The sequence below is a fragment of the Chrysemys picta genome, chromosome 11 (genome assembly GCF_011386835.1).
Source record: "Chrysemys picta bellii isolate R12L10 chromosome 11, ASM1138683v2, whole genome shotgun sequence".
Classification (NCBI taxonomy): Eukaryota; Metazoa; Chordata; order Testudines; family Emydidae; genus Chrysemys; species Chrysemys picta.
Genome location: NC_088801.1, coordinates 30,175,949 through 30,196,989, shown reverse-complemented (window position 1 = coordinate 30,196,989; position 21,041 = coordinate 30,175,949). Strand labels below are relative to the sequence as shown.

Below are 21,041 nucleotides of genomic sequence, written 5' to 3'. Positions count from 1 at the left end.
AGGTCTATTCTGTCACAAGGTTTTTGTCCTTTATCTTGTTACCTATTGCAACCTTCCTACCTACTTGAAAAGAATTCAGGGGCTCTAAGGCCCTCGTGTTATCTTCCCCCAATCACATTCTGATGATAGCAACATTCCAGATCTCAAGGAGTCAGAACAACATTTGGAAATCTCCAGACTCCACTGTACAGTAGCACATGTAGAATTCCCCAGGGAAGCCCAGCCGCCGGCCTCAGCAGAGGAGCAACTAGGTCCGCACTTCTTTTAAAGGTGTCCTGGAATGAGGAGGGAAATGGGTTTATCCCCTTTTGAGGTATAAAAAGTTCTGAAAGATTTGTTTTGCTTTTTTTCCCTTGTCCTCTCTATTTTTGCTTAAGGTCTTGTCAAAAGACTTGAGAAGTGGAATGAAGTGGGAATTTTCTCAGATCTCAGCCAAGAAGATTTACACTTTAAGAAACCCATTGTTCTTCTCAACTGCATTAAATAACAATTAACCCAGAAAAAAATTAAACAATCTGACTAAAACTCCCTTCCCCTCTCAGTTACTCAGGTTTCACTGTTGTGGTACTTGTAATGTCATAATCCTACTACTTCTCCAATTGTCCATAGAGTCTTTCAGAAAAATAGGGTAGATAAGATCTGAATATCTAATCTAAATTCAAAAACCTTCGAGGGCCTTCCTGACACATCAATAAGAAGAAAAAAATAATATAAACGTAGTCTTTGTTTTCAAGTCATTTTTAAATCATTAGGAAAGAAAGCATGTCTGGCTAAAACAAGGGAAAGGATATAAAAGAAGTGTATTGTTGTGAACAGACTAAGCCTGTTCTATAGATAGACAACTCCATGGTTGTCCATCTTGGATGTTTCATGAACACATAATTCATTTTTTAAAAATTCTGTTTGTTACAAAACAATGAGTTTTACATTTTCCAACTGAATTATCCTTTTTTCTGAATGATTTCTTAAATAGTTGAGGAGCGTACATCAATCCCTTTCAGTCATAGCCTTTTCAAACTAAGCATGCAGAATGTATAAAGATATAAAATCTTAATTTAAATAGCATTATAATAAAATCAATTTTAAAACAAGTGCTTATGAAAATAACCATTAACATGGAATATAAAAACAGATTTTTAATTTACATGCCAATAGAAAATTCTTATGATAGACGTGTATTTGTTTTGCTTATGTAGACAAATATCTTCATAATATCTCAGTAATGATATGTTTTTGTGTACTTTTGCTCTAAGAAAAAAAGAATGCAAATAAAATGGCCACAAAAATATAGACTATTTAGTTTATCTTTATTTCAAAAATTGAAATGAACTCTATATCCTGTTCTTTAAGTACTGTTGGAGTCTATTAGTAAGAAATGTCCTTTATCTCTTATGCTACAAATTAAAAATTAGCAATGTGGCATGCAGTCATAATTCAGGAGCACGGAGAAAAATGAAATTTGCCTCTGTATTCTACAGAAAATGCCTCTATAACTAAGCGATTTATGGATTTGTATCCACTTTGTTTTAATGTGGCAAATGACATGAGAGACAATTGAGACTGGATTTTTTTGAAGGAAAGTGCTTGTACTTGGACTTTGTGTAAAATAGCTATTTCAGAGTGTTACTGTACTTCTGGAATTGTGTTACACATCACTCTCCATCCGCTCATTCTTCACTTCAGTTCTTCAGATGCCTTTCCTCAACCACCAAGCAGACTACAGCAGGGAATCTCATTTCTTTGGTGTAGGAGACGACAGAACATAAATCAATCTCCAGAGTACTCTGAGGTTTTGACCCATCATGTCACTCTTGGCCACCATTGTCTAGTACCATAGATCTGAATTCATTCTCTTGTTTCATGAACCTTTTCTTTACAACTATTTTTAAAGAGGGGAGCAGGAGCACAGTTTGAGTCTATGATAAGATGTTTTTAAAGGTGCTAATATAGGCATGTTCTAATCTAGACCCATATTTGAGCCGCAGTAAGAATTAGTAGTGTCTGCAAATTGCGCTTGATTTACAGAGGTCACAGGTCACTGTACTATTTCAACCAACTCTGCCGGATGTCCTAAATAGATGCACAAAGTGGTTTAGCTGATTAGAGAAACAGTTTTCAAAACTCTGTTAAGTTAGCACTCGTGAGTGCGAATGGGCTTCATTTGTGCTCTGAGAAAGACCAGAGGGTTGGTTGCTGATCGCGCAAGGCTTGCTAACCTGTAAGGCATTCCGGTGGCAAGCTCCCCTGTATAAAATCACTCAAAACATTTTCTTGACGACTGCAATTCAACATAAATAAAACCTGTCCCATTAATCACCTAAAGCCTAATCCCAAAGAGCACCACCCCGGGGATGCCTGCGGCTGTTCAGATCTCTGCTGATTTCAGCAGGACGTTGCATGGATACAGACATCTCTGCCCCCACGTTTCTTTTTGCAGGTTCTGGCCCTTAGAGGTGTATTTTACCTTTTGATGCTCCAAGGAAACGCCTATTATTAGATTAAGTCTTACAATTAATGGGAGCTGAGTATAGGTAATTAATATTTACCAAATATTTTTTTAACAAATGTTGCTATATTTCGAAATCATATATTTGCCTTAGTATGTAGATCTGAGTGAATAATTTTCAAATATATTAGAATAATTTATCTGGAACATTTCATTATTATTTTCCAAAGAAAACATAACATTTTTTTCATTATTTACCTAACTCTTGGGGAAGTTAATGCCTATACCTGTTCTGTGGATAAAGTCTCCAATAATCTAGAGGGGCAGATTTCATGCAGACTCTCTTTTTACAAACAGAGAAAACTTGCACAAACATTCCAATGTGCCTTCTAGGCTATATAATTGCAGACACTGTTCTTACTTTAAGGTCTTATTTTCTCTTGATATGATTCACATAATGGTGTTCTTGTTTTCCCATGAAAATCTTGCTTGCTTTGCATGACCGGTCTTGAGAGTCTGTCCAAGGGGGGGGATTGCTCAGTTGTCCAAGAAGACTAACTTAGGTGTCAAGAATTTATATCATTTGTCACAACATGACGTTGCTGCATTACAGTGCAAGTGATGACATTACACTCATACCTCATGAGTTCATAATGCTTACTTTTTAATTAAAATATCACTATACGTCATATTGTATCAAAATGCCAAAATATTAAGACAGAATGTTGCAAATGCAGTCATGATACATTGCTTTGTTGGAGGATAATGTGAGCCCTGGAAGGCTAAAGTCATGGTCTCCTACAACAAAATCAGGCAAGCTCAGGATAAATAAGATGAAAAGGATAATTCTAGTTTGCTACTTCCATTGCACACAGTATCAGGCAATTTCCAGGACATTACACAAATCTTCATATTTATTTATTCATTTTGCATCTCAGAGACTATTTTATATAAACCTAATGTTATTTAGCGGGAAGGTGGATTTAAAAAGTATAGTCTGCTTTTTAAAAAATATTGGATTTTTTTTCCATCGTAAGAAATATAAATGCCTATCCTAAGTACAAACAAAAAATTCACATTTGACACATTCTAAGAGGACAGATTTGGTAGGCTGCTCACAGCAGTGCATTGGTGGTTCAGTGGTAGAATTCTCGCCTGCCACGCGGGAGGCCCGGGTTCGATTCCCGGCCAATGCAGCTCAACTTTTGGACAGGACTAAATTCAATTTTAAAACTGTAATTAGAAGCCACCCGTTCTCTGTTTTCACTGCTGTCTCCTTTCCAGCTGCACCTCACCGCCAAAGACCAGACCTCACCAGAAACTTTTGCAACGATATTTTCAATATTCCCATTATTTGGCCTGGGCTGGGAAGGACACCCACCCGCTCGGGGGCCGGCTCGGAGGTTTGCGGGAGCCCGGAGGCGGCTGGGGGCACTGGATCAGCCCGGTGCTTGGAAACAATTATTTTAAAAGTGCAAAACACAAAAAAAAAAGGCTGGAGATGCCGGGGATTGAACCCGGGACCTCACACATGCGAAGCGCGCGCTCTACCACTGAGCTACATCCCCCAGCTGTCCTCGTCAGCCCCGCCAGGCCTATGCATCGTTCCAACGGCCTCGCCCGCCCTGCGCCAGCACCGGCCCCTCCCCTGCTAGGCTGCTGAGTGACCGCGGCTACAGTGCGCTCGGCGCGCCCTGCCCCGGCCCCTCCGCGTCCCTGCCCGCCCCCCTCAGCGCTAGCGGCAACGTCCCAGGCCAGGCGCGGAAACCGCCCGGGCGCTTCTGTCCGCAGCTGCGCGTTTGTCCCGGGGACAGCGAACCCCGCTCGGCCCCGGCGACCCCGCTGCTCCGGGACGGCTCAGCTCTGCGGCGCTGGCAGGAGCCTGCCTAGGAGCAGGGCAGTGGCGGACCCTGGGGCAAGAACAGGTTGGCGGGGGGGAGCCCTTCCTGACTCTGAAATCCGTCCCCACCTGTCCCCCACAGCCTCAGCGAGCCCCTCCAGCTCCCCACAACCCCGCCACCTTCTTCAGTCCAGCCCCCCACAACTGCGGGCCACCTGCCCCAATCCTCCTCCCCCCAGCTGCCCCACGGCCCCAGTTAGGAAAGGGATAGACAAGAACACAGACAATGCCACTATATAAATCCATGGTGTGCCCAGACCTGGGATGCTGCGTGCAGTTCTGGTTGCCCATCTCGAATTAGATGTATGAGAATTGGGGGGCGGGGAGGTGGGAAATACAGAGCTGGGCAACAAATTGATTAGTGGGCTAGAAACCCTTCCATATAAGGAGAGAGAAAAAAGGCTGGGAGATCTGATAGAGGTTTATAAACTCATGAATGGTGTGGAGAAAGTGAATAAGGAAGTGTTATTTACCCCTTCACATAACACAAGAATCAGGGGTCACCCAATGAAATGAATAGGCAGCAGTTTTAAAACAAACATAAGGAAGTGCTTCCTCACACAGCGCACAGTGAACTCGCACAGTGAACTTGTGGAACTCTTTGCCAGGGGCCAAAAGTTTAAAAAACAATTAGATAAGTTCATAGAGGATAAATCCATCAATGGCTATTAGACAAAGTGATCGGGGCTGCAGCCCCATACTCTGGGTGTCCCAAAGCCTCTGACTGCCAGATGTTGGGATTGGACCACAAGGATGGATCACTTGATAACTGCCTTGTTCTGCTCATTCCCCCTGAAGCATGTGGCACTGGCTACTGTGGGAAGACAGGATATTGGGCTAGATGGACCATTGGTCTGAGGCAGTATGCCATTCCTGTGTTCAGTCCAGCCCCTCCCAGTAAGCCAGCAAGCCCCACTCTCCCCAGCAACTTCTCTCCACTGCGGTGCAGCTCATCTTCCGAACTGGCAATGGCATGAACAAGGATACATGTATGCAGCTAGACCCAAGCACCCTCCACTGTTAGCAGCCCCCTGCAGCATCAGCACAGACAGCGCACTCACACCCCAATTGCTGAACGCCTGGTTCTACCCACTGGAGGTAATCCACACATTCAATCTGGTTACATCTCCAGGCAGTGGGTGCACAGGCTCCCTGATGCCTGCGTCCCATCCACTGTACTAGTTAAGGGTGCAATCCACTATATCTCCAGACATAAGGCAGTACCCTCCACCCTTCTCTTTCTGGACTCTTGGGTTCTAAAACAAAATCATAACCTTGTGCCTGATGCAACTCCACCACTTGCACCATTGTAGCAACTGAACATGGGCTTCAGGCTCTAAAGACCAGGTGTGCCTAAAGCTCTCTGGTTAAGTACCAAATGGCCTGTGTTTCCCTTTGAGAAACTAGCTCCTGAAAAATCCCTGGCAATATCAAAGAGCATGTTGCACTAGAGGAGGCAGCCCAGACCAGCTCACCCCTGGGGAAGATTTGTTTCTTGGGGCAGCCACAATGGCAAGAACTTGCTCCTTCCTTTTACCCACACAGCCTTGAAAGTCATCCCAAGAATAAGGCACAGCACTGGGAGGGATGACCAGGGAAGCATCCTGCAGCTCTTGAAGAGTTTCCAGGTTCTCTGGTCCAGAGCCTTGACCAATGAGTGACCAGTGAGAGGCTGACTGATCACTCACCAGTGACAGCATCCCTTTGACTTTATTAGTTATTTCCAAAGAATTCATTCCAAACATTATAATAAAAATATTCTGTTCTTTCACTTAAGATAAGATGTTAGCCAACTTCTCACTCTTCCTAGCTTCAGTAACCTGTTATGATCCCTTCATTTATATTCTCCCTTTAGACATTTTTTCTCCTTCTCTCTCACTTTTTTCCAGTGAATCTGCGACTCCCATTACTGGCTACTCAAGGCTGTTTTCCTTCTTGCCCATCATGAATCTGGAATAATTTTCATTATTTTACTGAAGGAAGGTCTGCCTGGCCTTGTTTAAACAACCAGCAAACCATCTTTGTTGTCAAAGAAAATTAATACATCTCCAGCAAGAAGAAACTGAGCTGGGAGAAGCATACTGACACCTCATTATCATGTAGGCATGATCTGGCACCGGACTATAAGGTCTTATCTTACAAAGCATATCTGTTCAGTATGTCACTTAGAAATAACATAAAAATCAGCTTGAGTAAATTTATGTCTTTTAGAGTAGTGTATTTTCTCATGGGATAAGCTTTCTTGCCATTAAACTCCAATTATAAATGAAAAACCAGCAAACCCTTGTGTAAGCACTCCCACTGAAGTCAACAGCAAAACTTTGATTAGCTTCAGTGGGAACAAGGACTAGTCCCTTAGTTTCTACTCAGGTATATTTCTTGAATCTAAGCAATATCTATCTCATCATAATGTAAGCTATACTGCCTTCAATTTGTATGCATTTATAACAGATGTTAACATAAGGAGTTGTATGTACGCATTGGTGCCAGGACAAACCCCTTAGTTGATGAGGATTCTTTGCCTCTTAATAAAATTGTTATAGTCCTCTAGTATTTGGGGCTTTGAAATTCATATTCTTGGTGTAGGTGCTCTTTTCAGACACTCTTATCATATCATTTTTCCATCCTATAAGAAAATAGTGTACAAATAATTTGACATTGTCTTCCACACTGCAGACACTAACCACCAGCCTTCTAGAAATTACTGAATTTGCTTTTGATAATTAATACAAAACACAAAATAATTAATTTGATTGTTAACAGAACACAAAATAATAATTGTGTTTAGCACCAAGAGCATCAGATCTAGTCAAGGGAGGTGAGAAGCCACATTCCCCCCTCATTCACCTTCCTGTAGGGAGCGGGGTCTGAATAATGCATGATAAATGCATAGTATCACTGTATCTTTAACTATCAGAGGGGTAGCCGTGTTAGTCTGGATCTGTAAAAAGCAACAAAGAGTCCTGTGGCTCGAAAGCTTATGCTCCAATACATCTGTTAGTCTATAATGTGCCACAGGACTCTTTGTATCTTTAAGGAATGCCTGTTTTGATGGACTGTAAGTCAAATTGCAAAACTTCCTGTTTGGGAGGCAGATCAAGACACAGTACATCCATGTCACTGAGGAGAACAGATGCAGATCTCTAGAGTACCAGCAAGTATTTAATTAATGTTCCTTTTGGCTTACAACATAAGAGGTTTCAGAGTAGCAGCCGTGTTAGTCTGTATCCGTAACATAAGAGGCTGTTTGCAGATTGTAATAAAGTGAAATCATGCTTCTGACACAGCCCAATTTAAATACCTCCCAGAGCATCCCTTAATAAAAGTAGACTGAATTGAATCACTCAAACAAAACACTACCCTTAGGCCATACTCAGAGAAATAGATAGATTTAGGTTGATCTATATAATAGATTTTGCTTTCCTTACATAACTATAAGTCTGTTCAGTACAAAACTCGGATATTCCCATCTACTGAATGCTTTTAAAACTTCAGAAAGCAGAAATCTAACCTTGTTGTTGTTCCCATAACATTATGCAAAACTCCAAATGTTGCCACATACATATCACATCATTGTTCCAGATATCCCCCGCGTCAGGCTTGTCCAGATGTCTGGAAGCAACCCATGGTTCCTGGAAATACTGTGCAGAACAATTTTTAAATTTTGCTGGATACTACAATGCAAACTTAACATTCAGCTTACTCAACAGCTCTCTCACAGGACTAAATTCACCTCTTTGTGTTTGGGTTTCTATGCTGACATCAGGGAAAAACAATGTCACTCAATTATATGGTAGTTTCTCTGAAATTCTTGTTAAGATTAACTCATTCCTGGTACCTCAGAAATGTTGTACTTGTTCAAGAAAGGGCTTAGTTGTCCCTGGGGATATGATCTCCAATGCCGTACCTATTAAAGGCTAGCAGCACCCTCCGTCCCTTAAAATATGGGTTCTCAACATGGCAGTCACAGTGGCCAGAGGGAGTTACAACCACCCTCACTTTCTTTTAAGATGTGAGGGTAAGGTGACCAGATAGCAAGTGTGAAAAATCGGGATGGGGTGGGGGGTGATAGAAGCCCATATAAAAAAAAGCCCCAAATATCGGGACTGTCCCTATAAAATCAGGACTTCTGGTCACCCTTTGTGAGGAAGAGTCCCAGAACTTTTCTTCTGTTGTAATATTGGGTCACAGTTGGAAGAAATTATTGGAACCACTGCCCTAAAATATTCCATTCATGAGAATGACAGAGGGTATAAAATTCCATAAGATTCAGGAGGTCTTTTCTGAAACGGTTAGAGAACCTATCTGTGAAGTGGGAGGCTCAGGGTATGTCTACACAGCAAAGAAAAACCCGCAGTTGGCCTGAAACCCTCCCATCCCGAGTCCAGAAGTCTACACAGCAGTGAAACAGTACCACAGCCCAAGCCCCATTAGCCTGAGTCAGCTGTCCTGGGCCAGCAGCTGATTTTTCTTTGCTGTGTAGACATACCCCTAGTGTCCAGTCCCTCTGCTCCAGTTCCTCTTTCATTATTTATCCACAGTGGAACAGCTTCAAGAGGAGAGTTTGAGGGAGCCCCTCACCAGACTATCTCTAACTCAGAGGTTACAGCTCTCCCTTAGGTGGTGGGCAACCCTATTCAAATTCTTTCTCCTCCTCTGCAAGGGAAGGGGACTTGAACCTGGGTTTCCCACATCCCAAGGCTACATCTACACTACAGGGGGGAGTCGATTTAAGATACGCAAATTCAGCTACGTGAATAGCGTAGCTGAATTCGACGTATCGCAGCCGACTTACCCCGCTGTGAGGACGGCGGCAAAATCGACATCTGCGGCTTCCCGTCAACGACGCTTATTCCCACCTCCGCTGGTGGAGTAAGAGAGTCGATTCGGGGATCGATTGTCACGTCCCAACGGGACGCGATAAATCGATCCCCGAGAGGTCGATTTCTACCCGCCGATTAAGGCGGGTAGTGTAGACCCAGCCCAAGTGCCTCTCTACGCCTATTTAGTAACACCACCTCCCCAAGTGGTGTAGAGTCACAGCCAATGTAATTGGGTTGATGCAGTGTGACAGTCAGCGTAGACACTGTGTTGCTTACATCAACTATTACTGGAGCCATTCCACAATGCCCCACACTGTCAATACAATCAATACAAGCGCTCCTGGTGAAGACGCACATCACTAACACAAGAAGCCAAATGTGCACACAAACAAGCAATTTAATAACTATGGTGACTGTATGCCAACATAAGTTAAGTCAACATAATTTTGTAGTGTAGACATGGCCTCAGTCTGTGAGAGGGACGGGTCTTAGTAACACATCCTTCTCGTCAGCATGTCCCATTGGTTAATTTAGGTAGCTCACTGCTTAGCATGCTGGCTTTGTGGATCACCTTCAAAGGTATCTTTCTCTCTCTCCATTCATTTTATAGGGAGCATAAGAGCCTAATTCAGCCTTTTGGATCTCGGTGTTTTTGTGATTTTCTAGGTGACTAAAAAGTTAGGCGCTGTGACAGTGTTGCAACACCAAAATCCCTTTGTGGATCCCACCCTAAATTCTTTGAAGATCTTTTCTTCCTTTATGTTTTTATAATGTAAACACTGCCAAGAACAAATAATAAATAATAATTTATCATGATGCTAGAGCCGGTTGAACAATGACATCACAGCTTTGTAAATAAACAAACAGCTCAAATTCATTTGTTTCCATTTATAAGTATATAATGTACATTTTATTTGTAAATATTCACGTGGGTCATCACAAAATGTTCATGAATCTTTTACATTTCACCAATTTGTACCAAAATATATTATTTGGTATTTCCATTCTCCTTGTAAAAAGTTTCCATCAGGGATCAGAAACAAATTCATATGACCTAGGTGACTAATTTAGAATAATCCATAGAATGCCAATTACATTCTTGTGTTATTTGTCAAATATTTTAAAATACAGAATGTATTTACAAAATTCGGAGAAAGTTTTATGAACAGTTAGCAAAACCAGCTCTGTTTATCACTTAGGGAACACAGTTGTCAGAGTAAATATTACCAGGGAAGATTTTCAAAAGTGCTTAAGCATTTAGGAGCATAAGTCCCATTGACTTTCAATGGGACTTTCAATGGGACTTATGCTCCTAAATCCTTTAAGTGATTTTGAAAATCTGCCCCACTGTCCTTTTACATGACTGATGTTTGATTACTTTCTCTCATTTATTTGGTTTGGATTACTCATCTGAGAGAGGTGGTGGAGCATGCAAAAAAGTCTTCATGTAACTCACCTTCAGACACTGCATGCCATAAAGACTGACACAGAGTCTAGATATTTAATGTCCCTAATAGGAATAGTCTAGTACACCACCTAAGATTCAGTTATATACAAATATGGTATTTACCATCCTATGATATGGAGCAATGAAAGTTAGTGACAAAAATGGAGATAGAAAGACAGAAAAACAGTATTAACGCTCTGAACTGCAAATTTTGTCATGGTTGGAGACTGATGAGTAAGTAATAGCCCTGTAGAAATTATTTGACTGACAAATTAACACACAAAACAATAATGGCTCCTTGAGCCAAATTCAGCCTGAGGAAGCAGGTACAAATTCAGCCTGAGGAAGCAGCCTGAGGAAGCAGGTACAAATCCTAATCATTTATTAAAAGGAATCCCGACTCTACTTCATCTGAGTAAAAGTAGAATATTAACATTACTGGATTTGATATTAAATAGAAATTTTGTTGTAAAACTTAAAAACAAAGAGTCTCACGTAGTTATACAGATTTACGCAGCTTATAAAGCAGAAGTTTCCAGACAGTTAAATGACACTGCTTTTTACAGGCCTTTAATTTATATTATAATCCCACTTGTGAAGCCATGACAGAAGTTGATTTGGAAACAAACACAGCATTCCAATTAGGATAGATATTAAACAGGACACTTCTTATATGATCGGCGAATACCTGATTAGGGTTTAGTTTTGAAAATGATTCATATTGAAAAGCATCAGCTTATTTTATGAACCTTAGTCCAAGCATGCAATTCTCCCCCTCCTTCCTCCCACTACCCCGTGAAGGCCTTTAGAAAACACACATCATGAGAGAGAGAGAAAAATTACTTTATTTGCTTTTTAAGTAGTAGGTTATTTTTAAGGAAGAGATGCTGTGGACTCAGTTATTGAAACAAATATCCTCCATACTTTGGTCACCTATTGAAAAAGTTTTGGTGCACTGAAACAAATCATCTTTTTGGCCCATGTAACTGATGATAATGTACATGTGTGTTCATTGGCTCATTCTGAACCAACATATTATTGCAAATCCTAGTGAAGACCGAGGCCGACTGCATGAAACTGCTACATGAAAAGTGAAGGCTCATGCTTATCATAGTGACACAAGAGAATGGCCACATCATAAACAGCAAGTAGGGGTCTAATTCCAAATACTTCCAGAGAAATTTCCATCTGTGCTGTTCCTCATTCTCAAACAGAATCTGATGCCTCAATATGCTCTGCATTCTTAAAATCAGAGTTACAGACAGAGTCCAAAACTGTAAGTCTTTTCAGCCCCTCCCCCCGCTCCCCAAAAAAGGCAAAAGGCCCATATGAAATGCTTTGGAAATAAATAATTTTGAAAAGTTGAAGAACTAAAACCAAATTCTTCCAAGCTTACATTGCCTGATCTACTAGGTTGAACTAGTGATGTTAAAAAAAAAAAAAAAAAAAAAAGTAAAATGAAAAAAATATGAAGCAAAAATGTTATAAAAAGAAATACACTCCAAAGGACACACCAGGATATGTGTACAAAAATATTCGGAGCACAATTAAAGTTTCAGTGAAAATGTGGGATAAACTGACACATTAATAACTGAGAAACTCTTGGGACAATAGTTTTCTACTATGAACTTCAACTTCAGTTGATATATTCCTATAAGGGCAAGAAAGGGAGAGTTATGAAGTCAGTTTAAAGTTTACTTCCTAGAAGACACTACTAATATATGCCTTGCTGACTATGTCAATGGGCCTTGAAGGTAAACTTTCTGTGCCTCTTTACATGTCAACATCCACACATGCTGTCAGGACTGTGCAATAAGTTCACAAAAAAAGATGAAAGAAAATAGGTCATCCAGGAAAAGAAAGCAGAAATAAAGGAGAGAAACATTAATTTACTCTTTGAAATCACTGGATGGTGGAGGTATCAATGAGCTTAGAGTGTAAATTAGAAAATTTAGTAATAGATGTCTTTAAAAGGGGCATACTCCCAACCTTTGTCTTCCCACCTCAGCACTGCTGAAAATTAGGCGCAAGATGTCTCTAATTAAGCACACAAAATTAGAACAGTTCTTCAAATGTTGGTCATAATATTTACAACTTGAATGCCATGCCTATCTATTAAGAATGGTTATTGGATTTTACTAATTATAGAATATTACAGCAAATACTCTACTTCATCATATTTTCCTGACTTACATGATATGGATTTCGCCCATAATTACAAACACTAATTATAGCACTAAAATCAGGCCTTACAACTAAAGACTTTGGGAGTCTTTCTCTGAATCTGTAGGATTCTTTTGTTTGTTGATACAAGTGAAAGTGCATGTGTCGGTAGTTGGTAGATGTGTCTCTATGAATTATTTTGTGTGTACCTTCAGAGTCTACATACCTATCTCAGTCTAGCCCCTCTATCTACAAAATTATCAACATTTATACATATAGGCATGTGCATTTTTTTCTCTTTGATATTCAATTAAACACTCGTTCACTCGCCCCATTATTGTACCCAGTCCTGCAACCCGTTACTCCCACAAATAATCTGAATTCCTGATAGTAGTCTTATTTATATCAATGGGATTGTGTGACTAAGGATTTGGAAGACAAGGCTGTTTTTTTCAATATAATGCATGTAAGTATAGGTATATAATTACCTCTGAAAAGCACACAAGATGAGTTTCCAGATGTTAATAGTTATCTGTTACAAGTTTGAGTATATTGGCTATTACAGCAAGTATGCAGAGTTATTATTCTAATAGATGCTTATTTGTCACTTTGATCAAAGAGTTTTGCATGGTCTAGAACATTTTTAAAGTGCTCCAGGCTTGTTTTCTGTGAGCATGTACTGTCAAATGTGTAATGAAACAATAATTAGATATACTACTCACTGTTAATTAAAAGTGTGTTAAGCAGTTTCTTCACAGAAACTATAATTATTTAAAGTAAATTCTTAGCAACTCATAATGTGACCACAAAATGTTTTAGTTAAATGGGGAAGAGTAAATGGTTTCCTGTTAGAAACTTTAACGTAATGATTTGGAATTCCAATGGCACAGTGGGATTTATTTAGCATATTTTCAAGTCAATGATAAAACTACCCTGGATTACATAGAAGTAGGATTGGATTTTATATCCACAAAAGACTATGGGCCAAATTCTGCTTTCGGTTACTCTACTGTAAATCCAAATATCAGAGGGGTAGCTGTGTTAGTCTGGATCTGTAAAAAGCAACAGAGAGTCCTGTGCATCCATGCATCCGACGAAGTGGGCATTCACCCACGAAAGTTTATGCTCCAATACAACTGTTAGTCTTAAAGGTGCCTCAGGACTCTCTTTTGTAAATCCAAAGTGACTCCATTGACTTCATTGAAGATATTCCAGATTTTCACTAGTGTCAGAGAGCAGAATTTGACCCAAGGTGAAGTCGGAAGTGGGCAGAATGTCACAGCTAAATAAAGCAGAACTGTCCATTTCACCTTGAATCATCTCTTGCAATCTTATCTGTTCCACCCTTGTATTTAGCTGTGACACTCTGAGTACCTTTCCCAGACCTGAGAAAGAGCTCTCTGTTGTAAACTTGAAAGCTTGTCTCTTTCACCAGTAGATGTTGGTCCAGTCAAAGATATTACCTCACCCGTCTTGTCTCTGTAATATCCTGGGACCAACACGGCTACAACAACGTATCAAACACCTTTGAAACTAAGCATTTTTACTCCAAAGTGGGCTTATTTTCCTTCATAAATTATCCTTCTTTTCATGTAAAGACCTAGAAAATGTTGCTGTACACCATAGAAATACAGTCCCTGCCCCACAGGGTTTCCAGTCTATTGGAAAACGTTTAACCACTGGATGCACACATGCAGTTTGCACTGACAGCAATCTAAGAAACACTCCCACATTTGTAAAGAGCTTTGAAATACAGTGCTTTTCATCTGTAGACAAGGGTTAATTACCACTAATAAATACTTTTGAAAGTAAAGTTTAGCCCATTGTTTAGAGAAACCCTATTGCCTATGATTGGAACTGCAAATCTGTGTCATTTTAAAGTGCAGTTTTGCTCTGAGGAGTTGACTATATCAGAATTGCTCCTTGTTACTCAAGGGGGGAGGGGGGGCATGGATCAGTGTTCACATCGCACTCCTCATCAGTACCCGGCCCGAGCCAGGGAAGCTAATGATACAACCAGTGGACCAAATTCGGTGATGAATCCTGGTCACATGCCACCTGAGGCATGTGTGCATATACTAAGAAGAAGAAGACTCAAGAGATTCTCCTCCCTTTTCAGAGTATCTGCTTACTTTCATGTTAATAATAGTAGCCTGGCCCTTAACTGATTTTTCAATGGTACAACTCACATAAGTAAGGGCTGCAGTATTAAACCCCTTCCATTAGCACTACAGAATCTATGTATCCATGGGAGAACAAGCTGGATTCTATTCTTATTTGCATCTCATGAATGAAATCATTAACTAAGGCCCAGATCCACAAAGGTACTCACACACCTAAATCCCATTTTAGGTGCCTCTGTGATCCACAAAGCCCTTACTCAGCTGCCATCTAACCTGTAGGCACCTAAACTCAATCAGCTGCTAAGTTTTTACAGAAAGAAATCTCCAGGTACCTACGTTCCTGTCTCTGGGTATGTGCACAACTGCCATACTCTAACCTGTCACCTGTCACCTGCCTAAGCCCCAGAGCAATCCATGAATCAGGGAAAATAGAAACTCGTCCTCCTAATTGGCATGCAGGGCCCAATCCAGTAGGCATGCCCAGAGGCAACCTAACTCCACACAATGCGGGTAGGGGCATGCTTCCCTTATGACTTTTTGCCCAGTGGTCAGAACACTCACCAAGCATGTAGAGAGCTCAGGTACAAGTTCCCCCTCTGCCTTATGAGAAGGGATTTGAATAGGGATCTGTTATGTCTCAGATGATTGTCCTAACCACTGAGCTAGAGAGTTACTCACTCTTTCTCTGCCCCCAATTAATAATTATTCAACTATTGAATAATTAGTGGAACAATTTCAATAGGAGAGACTGATGAGAGGCTCGCCACAATATTCCAAGGCCTAGTGGTTAGACCACTCAGCTGAAAGGTCCCTTCAAGTCCCTTCTCCTCACCAAGTAGAGTGGTGACATGAACCCGGGGTCTCCTACAGCCTTGCCGTTCTGACCACTGAGCTACAAAATATAAGGGAAGTCCTCCTTCCTCTCCCTGGATGTTTTTGTGGAGTTATGTGGCCTCTGATCACACCTATTGGATTGGGCCCTGCACATGAGTCAGGCAGAGGTGCTCACTAGCAGAGATGTGCACCTCCCTGCAGTCTGGACTTAGGTGCCTATCTCCATGAGAGAGGCAGGGTTTAGGACACACCCATTTTAGGAGTACTCCACCTAGCATGTTGGCTTTGGAGATAGCACTCTAAGGGGATGTCGAAACAGCAATTTATGCCTGGATCTGAGTCTGGGCTCAAGCCAACTCCCCTTTGCATCCACATTGCAATTGTGCTAAGCCAGGGCTTGGATTCAGGGTCCCAGGACCCTGCAGGGCTGGAGGGTCTGAGACCATGTTAACCTGGAACCTATGGTCTGAGCCCTATGAGTTTCCTGTGTACACATGGCCCTGGCTTGACTTGGGTCCCAGGAGCCCTCTGTATGTATCCCACAGTACAGCTCCTGGAGGCAGAGTAGCAACATTGCAGGCAGCCAGCACAGCAGACCAGAAGCACCATTACCGCCTGGCTGAGCCCACTCCCTGTTCCTGCTCCTCCCTCAGTGGTGACTCTGGCTCCTCCTCACTGCTGCATGGAGCTTACCCAGAGCAGGGAGCAAAGTTGCAAGGTGGAAGGTGGCTCTTGGCTGCTGGGATGTTGGGGTTCATTATTCCCTGGGCCAGCTGAGCCAGGAGCTTTGCTACTCCCTTGCTCCAGGCTCCCACTGCCCTCTCTGGGGCTGTGTGTGCAGGGGCACCCGGGCTGTGTGCACTCAGGGCAGTGAGTGGGAGCCTACTCCAAGCCTCCTGGGGTGTGGCAAGGGCAGGGATAAGGGATCGATGTGTGGTGCTAGAGCACACTGCACCCCAAGCCCTGGAGATGCACTTCACCGCTCCACAGCCAGCAGCAGTCAGGCTGGGGGGGGGGGGGTGTCCTCTGATACCTTCATTTTATGTCAAAATTTTAAAACAGACAAAAATAAACAAACAAAAACACTCCAATTTAAAAATTAAAGAATTTCAAAGTTTCATTTTAATAGTTTGACAGCCCTGGAGACTGATGTCTAAGTATCCTCAGAACAGGTGCACATGGGCATTTTCCTGCCAGTATGACAGCCTAGAGGTAGAGAGCCCATTTTCAGATTACATGGTAGTTCATTATAAAGCCTTCTCAAACTGCAGTCATTATTGAGACAGCCACCAAAGGGGCTAATTATGTAGTTTATGTAGTCATGTGCTCCTTATGGGCACGAGTCCCATCAGTAACACTGCCATAGTTAGGAAACAGGGTGGAAACAGCGTTTTCTCACAGTGCAACACATTCCTAGGGCTAGAGTATCAACATGGGGGGCACTAGGCACTATGGGATAGGGTTACTTTGACTCAAGTCTGTGCACTGCATTGTGGATACCAGAGCCCTGGTTCAAGCACAGGTTAGAAAATTATTAACCAAGAGTTAAAATGCAGTGTAGAGGCTCAAGCCCAGGGTTCCCTGACACAGGTCAGCTGACTCAAGTCCCACTAACCCTAGGCTTACTTTGCTGTGTAGACATAGCCTAAGGCACCTATCTCCTCCCCATTCATTGTATAGGAACCTAGGTGCCTAACTAGCACACTAACCCCTCCTGAGAGCTGGAGACCTCTGTTCAAATCCTTTCTCCCCCTCTGCCAGGGAGGGGGAATTGAATTTGGACTTACCACATCCCAGGTAACTGCACTAACCACTGGGATAAAAGTTATAAGGTAGGTACTACAACATTTTGTGTGGAATGAGGCAGGCACCTAACTCATTCCCACAGGAAACTACATAGGCTGCTAAACCAGGAGAGGGGTTCCTGTTTGTGGATTGCTAGTATAGCTTGGTGCCTCCTTGCAGCCTGGATGCCTGTCTGTGAGAAAGGGGCAGCATTTAGCACAGAGGTTCTCAGACTTTTGTACTGATGACTCCTTTCACACAGCAAGCCTCTGAGTGCGACCCCCCTTCTAAATTAAAAACACATTTTAATATATTTAACACCATTATAAATGCTAGAAGTGAAGCGTGGTTTGGGGTGAAGGCTGACAGCTTGTGACCCCCCAGGTAATAACCTTGTGACCCCCTGAGGGGTCCCGACCCCCAGTTTGAGAACCCCTGATTTAGCACATCATTGTCTCCCATTGGCTAGTTCAGGCAGAGAGTCACCTGGCTTTTGTGCATTGCATTCTAAGGTGTCCATCTCTCCCTATTGATTGTCTGGGGAGCCCTGGTGCCTAACTTGGCTTTATGGATCATAGTGTTGTTCCTGTGATTTTCTGGGCACCTAAAAGTTTAGACCACGACACTTAACATCACAACAGCTAAGTCCCTTTTGTAGATCCAGGTCTAAGAGCCACATTCTGTTCTAATTTACCAATGTAAATACAAAGTAACTCCATTAACATTGGTGCAGTTACTCAAGATTTGCAGCAATGTTACAGAATAGAATTTTACCTGCAGAATTTTATTGTGGTGATGATGCATGAGCCAGAAAGGACTTGCAACTGATCCCAGGCAAGGATTACAGGACTGACCATCTTTTTACTTGTTAAATGAGCAAGTGCTAAATGACTCTAATGAGGATCAGATACTTATTTGATTTCACTGGAATTTGAATGAAATCATTTTTAGTTAGCTTTGCTTTTGGTTTGAATCCCTATCATCTGGAAAGCAATATATTTGCATTTACTTACCAAAATGTCAATAAGAGCCTATTTCTGTAGGCTTTCTTGTTAAATAATATGGACTAATTTAATAAGAATTTGATTGATATAAAATGCTGTTTTGATGTCGTTTTCTAATGATTTTTTTATTGAAATGTTGTGACCCAGAAATTAATATATTTGTGCTTATTTATCTTATCAATAGGGGCTAATTTTGTTGGCTTTGCTGTTGAATAATCTGATAAATACAAAAATCAGTTTTGATTTGGGTCCTTATACATTTTTCTTTTATTATTAAAACACTTGTATCTGAAGAGTAGTATGTTTGTTTTCACTAATAATATTAATGGGAATCAATTTTCATCTCACTATTAATCTAATTTTTCATATTGAAGAATCAGGTCCCATTTAGCTAAAATACAACAGACAAAAAGTGCAGTTTCCCCCTAGTTGTATACATGTGTTAAATTTCTTTAGCCCAAAATGTCATTATTCAATATTAGTATTCTTTCTCAAATCAATATTTCTTATTTAAGGTATTCTTAGAGGTAGCCAATATGTTTCTATTATTTTATTGTGTATTGTTGCCTTAACATTGTAAGGAATATGTTAGTCCATTTTAAAATAATTATGTTATTGATCTAATACACTAAAATTATTAAAAAAAATAAACCGAGCAGATTAAGACCCCAGTCATGCAAAGGGATCCATAAATTCAAACTTCCCCACACCTGAACTGAGTCCTGTTGAAGTCAATGGACTTTGCATTGGCAGAAGGAACTGCATTGTGTGATTGCAGCCTGGATTTGTAGCTCACTGAGAGACAAGATGTGTGGAACCCCGCTATGTCATTTTAAAAGTGCCACTTGTCCGACTCGAATTACACCTTAAGACTGCTATGAAGCTGTAATTTGAGAGCATTTAGGGTGGAAATGTTCACTTAGCCATCTTGAAAGCTCTTCGTTGTCGTGGAGACATTCTGTCAGAGAGCAGAAAAATATCATGTGATGCAGGTGACCAATCACACAGCACAAATAGTGAATCAGAACTAGTGAATGCTTAACACAACAGTCACAACACATAATATGCAAGCAGCTTGTAGGCTGATCTAGGTACACATGAACTATTCATTGAATGTAAAAAAAAAATGTGTAAAAATCGAGGTCTCTGAGGAAATGTGTAGATCTTATCATAAAAGCTAACTTTGTCAAAATGTTTGCTATATATAGTTTGCCCAGCTCTAGTCTGTATTTACTTCCCACATAACAGTACAAAAATCTGCCTCAGTATAAATAAACTATATTCACTAATGAAAATGCAAATATACATTTAAACTGGTATTCAGTAATACCTATTTTCAGCTTTTTGAAATTGATAATTTAAAAAATATAAAATTATGTTATGATCACTAAATCATTTTCAGTTTAATCTTCCCTTTTTCTAAGAGTTGGAAATAATTAACTGTTTTAAATGTAATTCCTTCATATTCAGTATTCAAGTCAGGCATTTAAAAAAAGCAAAATGATATTTTAATCACTATTTTCATAATTACAGATCCCATTCTCCATTCAAGTCCCTTTTTCAATTAACATCCCATATTAATGGGCTTATTCTCTCTACCATTTTCAAGTGTAGCTTTCATTATCTCTAATGATAGTTACATTTACATGTATATGTAAAAGAAAGAATGTCACAAATTTGTAACTAACAGAAGTTTTTTTCATTTCCCGATCCTCCAAACTGTTATTTTCAAACTTTCTAAAGTGATGGCTAAAGATGACTGGAGCTATTCAGAATTCTCATATATTCACTCTGAGTTTCTTGTCTGATACTTACCAATTGCTTTACATCTTTGACTGACTGAGTTCTGTCAGAAATTAGTTGCTCATGAGTTACACTGTTCAAATGTGTAGCAGCTGTAAGTCTCAGTTTATGATTAGTATAATACAATGCAAATCCAATTCATTTATGCACCATTCCTAGTCTTCCTCAATTGATTACTCCAATTATTTTATCACTAAAAATTAATTTAAAATAAGTCTCTGGTCAGAAAAGTGACTCTCAAAATAGGTTAATGTTTCATATTTATTCCATATTAATGATTTCCAAATGAAACTTGCTCAATTTACAAATCAAAAATAGATTTGTCTAGCCACCACTGGTATTGGAAAATCAAAAGCAGCTTGTACATTATCATCAACCATAAACATTTTTAGATATCAACTAAGGCCTGGATCAGGGCGTAATTTCAGCCAGAGCTGTCTGGAGTGGAGCGCCAGTAAATATTTTCAAACCCATGGGAGCCCCGGTGCCTTTTGCGAGGCAGAAGCCCCGAGCCCTGGCACGTTCCATGGGGCTGAAGCCCCAAGTTTGAAGCACCAGGAAATACTCGAGAATTTAAGCCTGGCCTTGATCCTGTAAGATGTTCCACATGGGCAGACCCCTATGCCCTGCAAAGCTCCAGTGGAGTCTGTGTAGAGATAAAGATCCAGTTGTACAGAACAGCTTGCAGCATCAGGGCTTAAGGGTCCAAACCT

The 21,041-nt window shown here is 40.9% G+C and overlaps 2 non-coding genes across 2 annotated transcripts; one reads left to right on the top strand and one right to left on the bottom strand.

Annotated features, from left to right (window-relative positions):
• The first annotated feature begins 3,571 nt into the window (after window positions 1-3,571).
• On the top strand, window positions 3,572-3,642 carry TRNAG-GCC (transfer RNA glycine (anticodon GCC)). Its single transcript has one exon. It is a non-coding gene; the product is annotated as a tRNA-Gly (tRNA).
• A 300-nt stretch (window positions 3,643-3,942) lies between these two features.
• TRNAA-CGC (transfer RNA alanine (anticodon CGC)) lies at window positions 3,943-4,014 on the bottom strand. Its single transcript has one exon. It is a non-coding gene; the product is annotated as a tRNA-Ala (tRNA).
• Window positions 4,015-21,041: the final 17,027 nt, after the last annotated feature.